General features: G+C 49.5%; 1 protein-coding gene across 2 annotated transcripts in view; it reads right to left on the bottom strand.

Annotated features, from left to right (window-relative positions):
- LOC116839881 (flavin-containing monooxygenase 3-like) overlaps nt 1-12864 on the bottom strand; it is a 56008-nt gene extending 43144 nt beyond the window's left edge. For both annotated transcript variants that reach the window (XM_032806142.2, XM_032806143.2), the window contains exon 1: nt 12509-12864. The gene's annotated coding sequence lies outside the window, so the exon portion shown is untranslated. The remainder of the gene's footprint in view (nt 1-12508) is intronic.
- Between the last annotated feature and the right edge of the window lie 2589 nt (nt 12865-15453).

Genomic DNA, 15453 nt, shown 5'->3' with positions numbered 1-15453 from the left:
GGTACAGGCAACGTCAATAAGACTTGGTCCCCCAATGGCTAGAAGGGCCGGGAGTAGGCAGCAATCAATCAGACCCAGCAGGTGAGTTTAGAATCATAAAAATGTAAGGCAGGAAGGGACCCTGAGAGGTCACTATGTCCAGTCCTCTGTGCTGAGTCAGGACCAAGTAAACCTAGACCATCCCTGACAGGTGTTTGTCCAACCTGTTCTTAAAAACCTCCAATGACAGGATTTCCACAAACTTCATTGGAGTGCTTTGTTCCAGGTGGGCCTGGAGTGGTTGATTGGAGGGAAAGCTTTGAGCCAGGGCAACTGCTTCAAGCCAGCAGACTTATAAAAAAGTAGCCAGTTGCGAACTGAGTGGAAGCAAACAGAGGGAGTTCGCCCTCGGGAGATTGCCTGTGGAGTTCCCACAGAGTTTTTTTTTTTGCCTTTCAGGCTCCTGTGAGCAGTAAATACAACATCTGAAGAGGCTCTTGGAAGTAAGACAATATTGATAGAGAGCAATCAGCTGTTGTGACCTGCACAGGATGTGCCATGTTTGTCTTTCTCCCAGAAGATACAAGTGACTTCATCTGTACGAAGTGTAAGCTGGTCTCCATATTGGAAGAGAAGGTTAAAAGACTAGATATCCAAGTATCAAACCTGCACTGCATCAGAGAAAAGGAAGACTTTCTGGATAGGATTCAGCATTTTGTACTGCAGTCACAGCATGCTGAAGAATCAGAGAGGGCAATGCAGAAAGGGGAAGAAAATTGACAGCATGTGACCTCCAGAAGAAGAAAGAGGAGAACCCATATCCACCCCAATGCAGATAGAAGTAAGAAACCATTTTCAGGCTCTCTGCACAGGTACTACAGCTGAGAATGGCTTGAAAGAGTCATCTGAAGAAGGGATCAGAAGGAGCCCATTGACCGGAAGGCATGGGATGCATTGTCCTAAGGATGGGGGTTCCATGACCACCACTCCCAAGAGGAGGAGACGGGTGGTGGTGATCGAGGACTCCCTCCTTAGGCGCACGGAGTCATCTATCTGCTATCCAGACCGGGAGACTTGAGAAGTGTGCTGCTTGCCTAGAGCTAGAATTCAGGATGGTACAGAGTATCTGCTGAGACTGATCAAGTCCTCGAACCTAAGTTCCCTCTAAGCTATGTGGCTGTGCAGCTGCACAGCTGCCTATTAAGCCTCATACAGAGGCTCAGCACTACAATGGGGTGAGATGCCTTTCCCCCAGCATGGACCTGCTGTGGTGGGGAGATGCACCCTTTCCCTTTCAGCCTCAGCATGGACCTGCCCCAGACTTGCCACAGCCGGGGAGAGTAGACTCTCCCAAGGCCCAGTCCAGCCCCACTGGAGAGGCTATAGCTGAGAAGAAGCACCTCTCCCATGGCCCCAAGCTGCAGTGGTGAGAGAGGTCTGGGTGGAGTCCTCTCTGCCCACCACAGCACCAGGACAGTCTGCATCCCAAACCCATCATCCCTAGATCAACTCCAGAGCCCACACACCCCCTTCCCAACCCTCTGCCCCAGCCCTGAGTCCCCTCCCACACTCCAAACCCCTCATCCCCAGCCCCACCCCAGAGCCTTCACCCCTAGCTGGAGCCCTCACCCCCTGCATCCAACTCTCTGTCCCAACCCTGAGTCCCCTCCCGCATCCCGAACCCCTCATCCCCATCCCCACCCCAGAGCCCACATCCCCAGCCACAGCCCTCACCCCTCCACACCTCAACCCTCTGTCACAGCCCTGAGCCCCCTCCCACACTCTGAATCCCTCACCCCCACCTCCGCCACACATCATCTCCATATTGGTGCACATAACAAAATTCATTCCGCACATGGATGTAAAAAATTAGAAGGAACACTGCCTCAGACCGCTACCCCTTCCTACTTCTCCACATGGGCACCAATGACACTGCCAAGAGTGACTTTGAGCAGGGCATTGCAGACTATGTAGCTCTGGGAAGAAGGATAAAGGAGTCTGAGGTTCAAGTCATGTTCTCATCCATCTTTCCAGTTGAAGGTGAAGGCCCAGGTAGGCACCATCGAACTGTGGAAGTAAATGAGTGGTTATGCAGGTGGTGTAGGAAGAGGGCTTTGGATTCTTTGACCATGGAATGTTGTTCCAGGAAGAAGGATTGCTAGGAAGAGATGGGATCCACCTAATAAAGAGAGGGAAGAGCATCTTCGCAGGCAGGCTGGCTAACCTAGTGAGGAGGGCTTTAAACTAGGTTTGCTGGGGGATGGAGACCTAAGCCCTGAGGTAAGTGGGGACGTGGGATAGTAGGTGGAAACACAAGGAGGAGGGTGCAACAGGGGAGGTCTCATGATTCATATCGAGAAAGTAGGGCAATTGGCTAGTTATCTTAGGTGCCTGTACACAAATGCAAGAAGCCTGAGAAACAAGCAGGAAGTATTGGAAGTCCTGGTACAGTCAAGGAACTATGATGTGATTGGCATAACTGAGATGTGGTGGGATAACTCACATGACTGGAGCACTGTCATAGATGGCTTTAAACTGTTCAGGAAGGACAGGCGGGGGAGAAAAGGTAAAGGAGTTGCACTGTATGTAACAGAGCAGTATGATTGTTCAGAGCTCCAGTATGAAACTGGAGAAAAGCCTGTTGAGAGTCTTTGGGTTAAGATTAGAGATGAGAGCAACAAGGGTGATGTTGTGGTGGGCGTCTGCTGTAGACCACCAGATCAAGACAAGGCTTTCTTTGGACAACTAACGGAAGTTTCCAGATCACAGGCCCTGCTTCTCATGGGGGACTTCATTCATCCTGACATCTGCTGGGAGTGCAATACAGCAGTGCACAGACAATCCAGGAACTTTTTGGAGAATGTTGTGGACAACTTCCTGGTGTAAGTGCTGGAGGAACCAACTAGGGGCCATGCTCTTGTTGACCTGCTGCTCACAAACAGGGTAGAATTGGTAGGGGAAATAGAAGTTGGTGGCAACCTGGGCAGCAGTGACCATGAGATGGTTGAGTTCAGGATCCTGCAAAAGGAAGAAAGGAGAGCAGCAGAATACGGACCCTGGAGTTCAGAAAAGCAGACTTTGACTCTCTTGGGGAACTGATAGGCAGGATCCCCCGGGAGGCTAATATGAGGGGGAAAGAAGTCCAGGAGAGCTGACCGTATTTTAAAGGGTGAAGTAACAAACTATCCCGATGTGCAGAAAGAATAGCAAATATGGCAGGCGACCAGTTTGGCTTATCAGGGAAATCTTTGATGAGTTTAAACACAAAAAGGAAGCTCACATGAAGTGAAAACTTGGACAGATGACTAGGGAGCAGTATAAAAATATTGCTCAAGCATGCTGGGATGTAATCAGGAAGGCCAAAGCACAACTGGAGTTGCAGCTAGCCAGGGGTGTGAAGGGTAACAAGAAGCGTTTCTATAGGTATGTTATCAACAAGAAGGAAGGTCAGGGAAAGTGTGAGACCCCCCAGTGAATGGGGGAGCAACCTAGTGACAGAAGAGGTGGAAAAAGCTGAAGTATTCAGTGCTTTTTTTGCCTCAGTCTTCACAGGCAAGATCAGCTCCCAGACTGCTGCACTGGGCAGCACAGTATGGGGAGGAGGTGAGCAGCCCTTAGTAGTGAAAAAACAGATTAAGGACTACTTGGAAAATCTGGACATCCACAAGTCCATGGGGCTGGATGCAATGCATCTGAGGGTGCTGAGAGAGTTGGCTGATGTGATTGTAGAGCCATTGGCCATTATTTCTGAAAACTTGTGGCAATTGGGGAAGGTCCTGGATTGGAAAAAGGCAAATATAGAGCCCATCTTTAAACAAAGAAAGACAGAGAACCAGGGGAACTACAGACTGGTCAGCCTCACCTCAGTCCTGGGAAAAATCATGGAGCAGGTGCTCAAGGAAACCATTTTGAAGAACTTGAAGGAGAGGAAGGTGATAAGGAACAGTCAACATGGATTCACCAAGGGCAAGTCATGCCTGACCAACCTGATTGCCTTCTATGTTGAGATAACTGGCTCTGTGGATATGGGGAAAGTGGTGGACGTGGTATATCTTGACTTTAGCAAACATTTTGATATGGTCTCCACAGTATTCTGCCAACAAGTTCCAAGAAGTATGGATGGAATGATTGAATTACTTCGGTGATAGAAAGTGGTCCTAGATGTCGACTCAATGGATATGTGATGCAATCGACTCGATTGTTAGTTGACAGGTGGTATCAAAGCGGAGTGCCCCCAGGGGTCTTGTCTCGGGGCCGGCTTTGTTCGAACATCTTTCATTAATGATCTGGTATGATGGGATGGATTGCACTCTCAGCAAGTTTACGGATGACACACTAACTGGGGGGAAAGGTAGATATGCTGGAGCCGTAGAGATAGGGTGTAGAGTGACTAGCGAAATTGGAAGATTGGGCCAAAGAAATGTGATGAGTTCAACAAGGACAAGTGCAGAGTCCTGCAATTTAGGACGAAGAATCCATGCACAGCTACAGGGTGGGGACCCACTGGCTAAGCGGCAGTTCTGCAGAAAAGGATCTGGGGATTACAAGTGGACGGGAAGCTGGGATATGAGTCAACAGTGTCCCTTGGTTTGCAAGCAGGCTAACTGCATATTGGGGCTGCTTAGTAAAGCCAACTGCCAGCAGATCAAGGGAAGTGCTTATTCCTCTATTCCAGCACTAGTAAGGCCATGTCTGAAAATATTGGTGTCCAGTTTTTTGGGCCCCCCACTACCGAAAGGATGTGGACAAATTTGAGAGTGTCCAGTTGAGGGCAACGAAAATGATTAGGGGGCTGGGGCACATGACTTACGAGGAGAGGCTAAGGGAACTGGGGTTATTTAATCTGCAGAAGAGAATAGTGAGGGGGGATTTGATAGTAGCCTTCAAATATCTGAAGGGGGGCGTTTCCAAAGAGGATGGAGCTAGACTGTTCTCAGTGGTGGCAGATGACAGAACAAGAAGCAATGGTCTCAAATTGCAGTGGGGGAGGTCTAAGTTGGATATTAGGAAACACTATTTCACAAGGAGGGTGGTGAAGCACTGGAATGGGTTACTTTGAGAGATGGTGGAATCTCCATCCTTTGAGGATTTTAAGGTCAGGTTTGACAAGGCATTGATTGGGATGATTTAGTTGGGGACTGATCCTGCTTTGAGCAGGGGGTTGGACTAGATGACCTCCTGAGGTCTCTTCCAACCTTAATTTTCTATGATTCAAGAACTTAACTACCCTTAGTGTTAGAAAGTTTTTCTTAATATCTAATTTAACCTTGCTGCAGATTTATCATTCCTACTTGTCTGCCTTCAGTGGACATGGAGAACAATTGATCCCTTTCCTTCTTTATAACAACTCTTAACATATTTGAAGACTTATTGTGTCCCTCCTCAGTCTTAAGGTTTTTTTTTTACCCATTCCTCATAGGTCAGTTTTTCTAAACCTTTTATAATTTTTGTTGCTCTCCTCTGGACTTTCTCTGATTTGTACATATCTTTCCTGAATTGTGGCACCCAGAACTGGATACAGTATTCCAGCTGAGACTTCATCAGTGCTGAGTGGAGTGGGACAATTACCTCATGTCTTATATACAACACTGCTGTTAACAGCCACCCCCACGATAATATTAGCCTGTTCTGCAGCTGCATCACGTTGCTGACTCTTATTGAATTTCTGATCCACTATAATCCTCTATTCTTTCTCAGCAGTATGACCACCTAGCCAGTTATTCTCCATTTTGTAGTTGTGCATTTGATTTTTCCTAAGTGAAGAACTTTGCACTTGTCTTTATTGAATTTCATCATGATTAATTCAGACCAATTCTCCCATTTGTCAAAGCCATTTTGAATTCTAATTCAGGCCTTCAAAGTGCTTGCAAACCCTCCCACCCAGTCTCAGATTGTATAAGCACACTCTCCACCCCACTATCTAAGTCATTAATGAAAATACTGATTAGTACCAGACCCAGGACAGAACCCTGCAGAGCCCCACTAGATATATTTTCCCAGTTTGACAGCTAACAGTTGATAACTACTCTTTGACATGGTCTTTGAACTAAATTGTGCATCCACCTTATAATAATTTATCTTTGGTGACATTTCCGTACTTTGCCTAGAAGGCTTGTCTGCTTCTTCTTCTGAGCAGTGCTGGGTGAAGCCAAGATAGGGAGGAGCTCACAGGTCCTAACCAGAACTGCAGGCCTGGGTCTGGGTCTAACTGCACCTTCTGCTGGAGCTGTGTGATAACTGGATATTTTTTCTGGAGTTTAAAGGCTGAGGAGACCAACTCTTGAGTCGAACTTAAGAGTGCAAGGAGCTCATTACATGAAATGCCTTGCTCCAGGCAAGCTGTGCCACCATCACACAGGCCAAACTCATCGAGGAACTTGACCTTAGGCACCCAAATTGGAAAGTTTTGACCAAGACTTTTACCTTTTGGATACCAGTTTATGTTCACTCCAGAGCAGTAGTGCCATCTGACAGCCATTCAGCATCTAATATGAAGTCAGTTGGTGAGTCTCAGTTGAGTTCTTGGTGAACAAAGTGTCAGCATTTAAAACAAACAAAACCACAAATGAAACAAAAATCCTATCAGCGCTGGCCTCCTTGTTGGCAGTATCAAAAGAGAGGCCAAGAACTAAATGGACCCAGAGACCCTTTTTCTTTCATCACTAGAATTGATTCTTACAGTGCATTACTAAGATATATTAGTGAGTTGCTGTTGGGAAGCTATGGATGGTTGTGCTGTTTCTTTATGGGAGTGACTAGCAGAGAGGAGTAAATAATTGATTTTTAAGTTCAGTGACCAAACTGAAAAATCCCACCCCCACTATCCCAAAAAGTCATTTTGGGTTGAACGGAAATTGAAAATTCAAGTTTCATTTGGAGCTGAAACAATTTTTCTTCTGTGTCTTTTGTTTGTTTTGATTCAGCTATTTTCAATTTTGTTGTTTTAAAAATTGGCTGCATTGGAAAATGAAAGGCGGTTTTGAAACAAAAACTTGAAATGAAATGTCTCACCATTTTCTCTAAAAAAAATCATTTATTTTCAGTCAAAACTATATGCTGAATTTGACTTCACTTCACAAATAGTTTCAGAGCCCCCCAAAATGAACTTTTGGTGAAAAATCTACTCACCAACCCCGTCAACCGCCCCATAAAACCCAACAAACCAAAATTCACATCTAGTTTCAGGCCTGACCTAGGGTTGGATCCATCTAGTTGTCTATTTAATCCTGGGTCTCTCTGATGAGATTGTCAATAAGGAAGCTAGTTGTGGGATGGTGAGGTGGACACTTGGTCACTAAGAACTGGACTGAGTTCCCCCATCTTATTTCACATCCATCACAACTGGCCTGGGTCAGCTTCATCCTGGTAATCTGGAGAGGAGAGGCTCAAGTTCACTGTGTGTCCCCTCACTCATCCAGGGGGAGGATGGAAATGAGTCTATGGAGATACACTAGCAAGCCCTCTCCAGTAGCTACTGCAACACAGAATGAAAGTCGTAACCTCACAGTAGTTTCTCCACAGGCTGTTGGGGGAAGATTCTTCCTCCCTTGACCCCCTCAGACCTCCCCAATGCACAACCCAGTTACTCTTGCTATGAGACATGGGAGGAGACGTTGGTGGCCCTATGTAGACTTAGTGCTTATGGAAGATGCTAACTTGACAGCAATGGAGACTTAAGTTCTCTTCCCACCTCACAGGTCACACATGTCATGGACAGCTTCTCCTGCACTGGCTCATCATCTTTTTCAACCCTGCAGAGCCTCCTGTAGGCATGAGAGGGGAGTCCCATCCTTGGTGGGTCGGCTAAGACAGCCAACAACTGGCCCAGTTGGCCTGGAGGTTGTTTTCCAAAAGCACATTCCTATTCTGTGTTTCAGGGCCAGGAATCCTCTGTGATCCTGGCAAAAACATGCCTTGCATTTCTTTAGAGGCCACAATAAATGCTGGTGGATGGCATGGTAACTATTGAAACAGGAGATCTGTATTCACCCCTTCTAGTGGAAGAGTGCAATAATCTATTGCTAGGATGACATGCACTGGGTTTCTCCAGACACACCTCAGCCTTCAGTTAAACATACAGATTGCTGCTTGCTGAGTGGGTTTGGTTTGTAATGTTTCACAGAGGGACAGTGTGGTTAGTGGATCTCCTTTAGCAGGATCTCCTTTTAGGTAACGCATTAACTCTTACAAGATGTCACGAAAACTCACCAGCCCAGGCACAAATGCTACTTGTCCCCCCTTGTCATGACAATTATGGCGGGAAGTAATAGTAAAAATGTGTATGTTACTCATGGTAGAAGAGTGGCCTCAATGTTGGCATGCCCCCTTGTGGCAGGGTGTGATGTAGCAGGCTTGTCATCTGGCGCCCCCTGCAGTAGTCTGTCTCTTTTTGTGACTCAGCCCTCCGGCTAGCTCACTTGTGTAGTCCCTCTAACATGGGTATAAATAGCAGTGTCGACAGTGAGGCATGGCTTAGATGAGTAAAAGACTCACCTGAAGGGTATGGATATGTACCCAAAAGCATACCCTGCACGGTTCTCTACTTGTCCAAGTTGTGCTTCCCCATCTACACTGCTATTTTTGCCTCCCCACCACTGGAGCTTTCCCCCACTGCAAGGAAAGACTCTGGCAGCAGACAAAGGACTTGTCTACACTGCCAAGTTTTGTTGACAAAATTTATGTCGACACCCAAAAGTCGACAAAACGAAAATTGCCAGAGGGTGTTCTACACTTGCTCTCTCTGTTGACAGATCATGTCCACATTGGGGACATCATCATCGACAGGGTGAGCAATGCACCATGAGTATGTATCCCATAGTGCAGTGTTGTGGGAAGGAAGAGCTGATCAATGTGCATCTTGGGATTCTCTCTGAGTTCTCCCACAGCCCGCTCAGCTGCTGAGAGCAGTATCATGAGTAGCTTTGTGATCTCTCTGTGCTGAGGAATAGCAAAACAACACCGCAGTCCGTCCCCCTCCTCCTGCAGTAGCAATCTGCATGCTGCTGTGTTCCTAGCGCAGTGCAGAACAGGAGAATTCCAATGATTTGCTCTTTGTTTGTACCCTTGTGACAGAGCAGAGCGGCCCCACACTGGTATCACCGGAGTTAATTCTTCCTTCCTAGCAGAGGAAGCCATGCCCCTGAGGCTCTGCTGGGCATGCTCCAACTAGAGAACAAGTATAAAAGCCTGCAGAGCTGCTCAGTCTAGGCCAGGGGTCGGCAACCTTTCAGAAGTGGTGTGCTGAGTCTTCATTTATTCACTCTAATTTAAGGTTTCATGTGCCGGTAATACATTTTAATGTTTTTTAGAAGGTCATTCGCTACAAGTCTATATATTATATAACTAAACTAGTGTTGTATTATAAAATAAACAGTGTTTTCAAAATGTTTAAGAAGCTTCATTTAAAATTAAATTAAAATGTTGATCTTATGCCAACAGCCCGCTCAGCCCACTGCTGGTCTGGGGTTCTGTTAACCTAGGCTAGCAGTGGGCTGAGTGGGGCCTGTGGCTCGGACCCCAGCTGGGAAGGGTCTGGCAGCCAGAACCCCAGACCGGCAGCGGGCTGAGCGGGGCCAACAGCTGGGACCCCAGACCAGCGGTGGGCTCAGCCCACTGCTACTCAGGGGTTCCATCCGTCAGCTCTTGCCAGCTGGGATCCTGGCTACCGGACCCACTCAGCCCGCTGCCGGTCTGGGGTCCCGGCCCTGTTCACATACAGTGGGTACCTACCTTCTCCCTGGTTCTGGCCCATTCTCTTCCTCTCTCTGCACTGAGCTGAGGATGGGAGTGGACCGAGCACAGGGCTGGGGGTGAAGGATCTGGTGAGGAGCTAGAATGAGGAAGGGGGCTCAGGGTTGGGGCAGGAAGTTTGGGTGTGGGGGCACTTACCTGGGCAGCTCCCATGTGGTGTGAGGGGTGCAGGTGGGAATGTGAGTGGGGTGGCAGGAGCTCCGTTTGGTGCTCAGGTGGGGGTGGGGGTGGGATGTCAGGGTGCAATGGGATGGGGGTGCAAGAGTCAAGGGCAGGGTGGGGGCATGTGAGGGGGGTGCAGGTGTCAGGGTAGGGGGGCTGGGTATGTGTGCGGGTGCCAGAGTCAGGGCGGGGTCATGGGGGACGTGAAGGAGTCAGAGGCTGGGCAGTACAGGGCTCAGGGCAGGGGCCTGGGGCTGTGTGGGGGTTCAGGGCTCAGGGCAGAGGCTGGGTGTGTGTGTGGGAGGTCAGGCTCAGGCAGAGGGCTGGGTGACTACCTCCCCAGAACTGCCCCCGCTCCTTGTCCCAACTACCCTCTCCTGGGACCCCCCCTATCTAAGCTCCCCTTTGTCCCTGACTGCCCCCTAGAGCCTACTCCCTACCTGTCCCCTGACTGCCCCAACCTTATTTCACATCCCACACCCAGACAGGACCCCTGGACTCCCATGCCTATCCAATGCTTTCCGCCCCCTGACAGGACCCCCAGAACTCTGGACCCATACCCGCTCCTTGCTCCGCCTGCCACAACCCCTCCACACCCTGCCCTCCTGACAGCCCCCTGAACTCCCAACTCATCCACCCCCAGCTCCTTGCTCTGACCACCCCTCCAGAGACTCCCCACCTTGGACCTCCTAGCTCCCTGTCCCTAGACTTCCTGACCAATACCCCCCACCCCTAACAGACCCTGGGACCTCCATGCCCCATCCAACCCCCCTGCTCCCTGACTGCCCCTCAGAGATCCTTGCCCCCAACCACCCCCCTAAGATCCACCCACCCTGGTCCGTCTCTTGATGCCCCCACCCCTTACCCAACCCCCTTGGCCCCCGACCCATTATCACGAGACTCCCCGCTCATCTGGAGCTTTGCCACCGTGTGCGCGCGCACCCCTCAGAGTGCTGCGTGCGAGGTGGCAGGGCTCCGGGTGAGCGGGGAGTGTCTTTCCCTTCCCACGGACCCAAACACTGCCCCACAGGAGCGTGCGTGGCGGCAAGGCTCCAGGGGAAGGCAGTGGAGAAGCTGGCGACTTGCTGCGCTCGGCCGGACGCTCTGGCCCAGGCGTGCGGACCCTGCAGCTTGCCACATCGGCAGGATTTTTAATAGCATGCGGAGTCCCAGCAGGCAGCCGCGTGCCATTAAAAATTGGCTTGCGTGCCATCTTTGGCACGCTTGCCATAGGTTGCCGACCCCTGGTCTAGGCAGACCACTGGAGGGGAAGGAGGCATGCCACCAGCTCCTGAGCAGGGACAGCCTGCACTCCAGGATCTGGAGGCCAGCCAAGCCAGGACATGCCCTGACGCAGTAAGTCACAGAAGGGGAACAGACCAGAGGACCTGAAATGGAGAACCCGGAGGTTATGGTAGGAAGTGACCCAGGGGGACTTTAGAGGAAAATGGCGTTAAAGCCATACAGGGGCTCAGCGTGTTTCAGGCGGATCCCTGCTGAGCCAGTGGCAAGGGAACTTGCCACTACCAGGGCCCTGGGTTGGGACCCGGTGGAGAGGGCAGGCCTGGGTCCCCCTATCCCTGGCACTGGAATCATATGGATCCTGGCCATTGGGCCACACTGCCTGGATGTTCCGGGTGAGTTACCCAGACTTTGGCCTCTAGACCGCACTACCCTGCTAGTTATGGGGATTGTATGGACACTGGTCATTAGGCCATACTGCTCTAATGTGGGGAGCGATTTATATGGACTCTGGCAATTGGGCCACACTGCCCAGATGTTTGGGGTGAGTTACCTGGATTCCAGCCACTAGGCATCACTACCCCACCTGCGAGGGGGATTGTATGGACTCTGGCCATGAGGGCACACTGCTCTGATGCTGGGAGTGATGTGAGGAGGGAGGCTATAAGCTGCATCAGGCCACCCACAGAGATGCAAGCATGTGAACTTGGGAGTGGTGAGGTTCCAACACCCCATTCCCCAAAGAGGCAGTACGGTGCCAGGACCACCACATCCACAAACAGAGTAGCACACAAATACTTCCTGGAGTTTTGAAAGGAGAGGGGCGCATGCCTGGAAGGCAGCAGAGATCAAAACACTGAGCAGGGCAATCAGGATAGGTATTTTGGGATTCTTCCAGAAGCCAGTTCTGTCAACAAAACAATCAGCAGCGTCTACACGGGCTCTTTGTCAACAATAAAGGGAGGGGAAAAGATAAGTCTCTCATGGGGCAGAAGTTTGTCATCGCCAAAACTGGATGTTTTTTGCTACAAAAGTCCCATTGTAGTCTGTACACTCTTGGTGTTTTGTCACCAAAAGGCAGTTTTTGGTGGCAAAACTTGCCAGTGTAGACAAGCCCAAAGACTCCAGCATGGGGAGGAAGCAGAAACTCTAGCAGCAGGGATGGCGCCTTTCCCCGCTGTCTCTGCCCTTCACTGACACATGTAGCTACACACCGCAGTGAGGACATGGTGTGTTTTTCACTGTGGCGTCATGTATGCTTACATGCCACCACCAGTGGTGTGTAGGATAGATGTAGCTTTATAGTTGTCATCATCCCCCCTGCCCCCTTCTTGTGTAACAGGGAGTTCAACAAAGAAAAGTCCAGTGTTCTTACCTCAGGTCTTTGGCCCCTGACTCTAGCCAGTGGTCCTTATACCCCCTTCTCTCAGGGATTTCAAAAGTTCTTATCTCCTTATATCAAGAAGCCTCATGCCACATTCCCAGGCTGCTGGTTGGAGAACCCAGGCCCTCCTTCTCCTCTGGGTTCCAGCCCAGGGATTCTGTAGTGAGCAGGTAAGGTCAGTTTATCAGACACTCCATGTTTCCTCCCTAGGCTTCTTCCTACCTCAGCCTGTCAGCAGGCCTTTCCTTCAGCCCACCTTGCAGTTTTATTCCCAGGCTCCATGACCAGTCTAGGTTCTCTCTTCTTTCCGGGCCAGGGCTCACAGGGCTCCCCTCTGGAATCCTCCAGGAAATTCCAGCTGAAAAATGAAACACACTAACTTTTGCCCTCCAGAGGCAGAAACTTTCACCCTCTCCAGTTACCCCTGCTCCATTCCTTGACTGAACACCTCCCATGGTGCTCTCCATGGATGTCCAGACCTGCCCTTATATCAGTGCTCACCACCAGAGTTTGCTCCACCTCAGTGGCTGCTCTGTTTCTCTCCTGACCCTTTACCAGAGAGTCTTCTCTGGGGAGAATCCCAAAGCTCCCTTCTTCCCCCTTCTGCCCAGAACTCCTTCCTTTGCAGGACCCACCCAGCTCCTCCCTAGTGGGGTCTCATCCTTCATTGGGCCTGGCCCACTCTCCAAGTGCAACCAAGTCTCCTCATTGAGCTCTCCAGTTCCCCATAACCCTTTCAGTGCCAGTGTGGGATTTGCACCCCATCACATTTACCTGTCTGTGCAAAATATGGACACTTTGGGCAAGTGGATTACTTGAGTTTTTCATGCCTGCATTTACTCTGTGCAGACCATGTGTATGCCAGGTGTCATTGTGTGATGTTGCCATTAGCACATCCAGGCCAATTTCCCTTCACTGTAGGATGGTAGAGCACTGGACTGGGACTCAGGAGACCTGGATTCTATCTCCACCTCTGCCACTGGCCTGCTGACTAACCCTGGGAAACTACCTTTAACTTTCCTGGGTCTCAACACCCCACCCCCATCTGTAAAATGGGAATAAAGATACTGATCTCCTTTGTGAAGTGCTTTGACATCTACTGGTGAAAAATGAATGGTATTCTGTGGAAAATCACCCTTTTCAAAGCTATGCATGTATGGGTAGATCTGGATTGTCTTCTACTGGACCTACCTTGGAAAGAAATGTAGGAAATGTGCTGTATCAGCTGAAAGCCCCAAGACATCAATATGTGGACTGACCTGGAAGAGCTGGACTTGTTCACCATGTGTCTTTTTTAACACACATCAGGGCAAACTTATCCCTAGGAGAATTCCATTGAAGTCAACCTACATACACCCATGATGAATTTGCTCCATTTTACCTAAGTAGCTTGGGCTTCTTGGAGGGCCCCTGTCCAAGTGCATATATGCACCACAGGAGATTAACCCTGGAAATCTGCAACTTGTCCCAGGAGGCCAAGCGTCTTCTGTTCTGACTGATCTCCTACACCTGGCACATCTGCATGCCTCCTGCTGCGAAGGTGATCCGGCTCTGCAAAGCACAAGATTGTGCAAGTGTTTGCTAAGGTCTTAAAGAAAGAAAAACCACCAGTCAGAATAACACACCCACAAAACAATAGAAAGAATCACACTCTAATGAAACACTGGTCCTGACTAGCCTAGCCGCCTGGGAGAGGGGGAGCCATTCCAACAAAAGATGCTACAGGACTTGAATTTGACATACCAGATCGTGGATCCATTCAGTCTTATCTTCTTTCTCCGCAAAGGCCAAAAGCTGGTGCTTCCTGGGAAACTAGGGCCCCATTCTCCATAATGAACAGAGGCTCTATGCCACGTACTGTGAATGGGGGCCATTTCCCTCCTGACCCTTACAGGGGCTGGGTTCGTGTTCAAAGCATGAGATTCGTCATTACTGAATCCAAACTTGCACGACTACAGATATTACTGGGGATGAAACTAGTCCTCTTTAAAGCTTAATCTGAACCCTCCCTGGGTGACGAGACTCTGTATCAAGCCTGGAGCATGTCTGCAGGCCACAGGCTCTGTGAGAGAAGACAATCCCCTGCCCCTCCCCTCATATGTTTTTGAGCCTACTGCACATGGATCATGCCTGATATAAGGAGAATCTTGGGGGTTATCATTGCATGAATATGGACTATTCTGTGGGACCTGTGCTTCAATCCATCCCAGGTGCTCCAGCTGGACAGGTGCCCCTCCAAGCTACCCTCAATGCAAGGTTACTCTTCATTCCTTCCCCTGGTTACTGCAGGCCTGGATTTCAGCTCCATCCTGTGGCTATTTCTCATCTCTCCCATTTTCTATGAGACTAAACACAGCCCATCTAAGCATGCAGGAGACAGGCCAGCCTGCAGTGACACAAGCACTGTGATCTGCTCTGCTGGAGGGACAAAGCTGGAAACTATCAGCTACCAGATTGGGTTTGCTTTTTTTAAGAATCCCTTATCCTAGTTCCAAATCAGTCTAATTGCCAAATGAGGCCCTGAACGCAGCTGGGCAGCAAGACTGAATTATGAGTGTTTAAAGAATTCAGTTATGAAATCAAGTGGAATTTCCCCCTCTGCCCTAAAGCAAATGAAGTGTAGTAATTACCCTGGCCTGCCCTTCTCCTCATACAACCTTCCCCAGCCCAAGAGAGAAATCAGCAAGGTCAGTGACAGGCAGCTCCCTCTCAGGCCCAGATAGGCATCTATGTCAGAAGGCTCAGTTAAAGCAATATTCTGGTTTGTAATAGGGGGAAATTAACAGAGTCCTGAACTTCAGTAAAGCCTCAGATAGTTCAGGTGTTACAGAGGACCAGATCTGCAGCTGATGCAAACTGGTGTAGCCCTACTGAAGTCAATGGAGCTATATCAATTTATATCAACTGAAGATCTGGCCCAGATACACATTGTGATC

The sequence above is a fragment of the Chelonoidis abingdonii genome, chromosome 7 (genome assembly GCF_003597395.2).
Source record: "Chelonoidis abingdonii isolate Lonesome George chromosome 7, CheloAbing_2.0, whole genome shotgun sequence".
Taxonomy (NCBI): Eukaryota; Metazoa; Chordata; order Testudines; family Testudinidae; genus Chelonoidis; species Chelonoidis abingdonii.
Note: the sequence above shows the minus strand (reverse complement) of the source record. Positions and strands in the feature narration are given on the sequence as shown.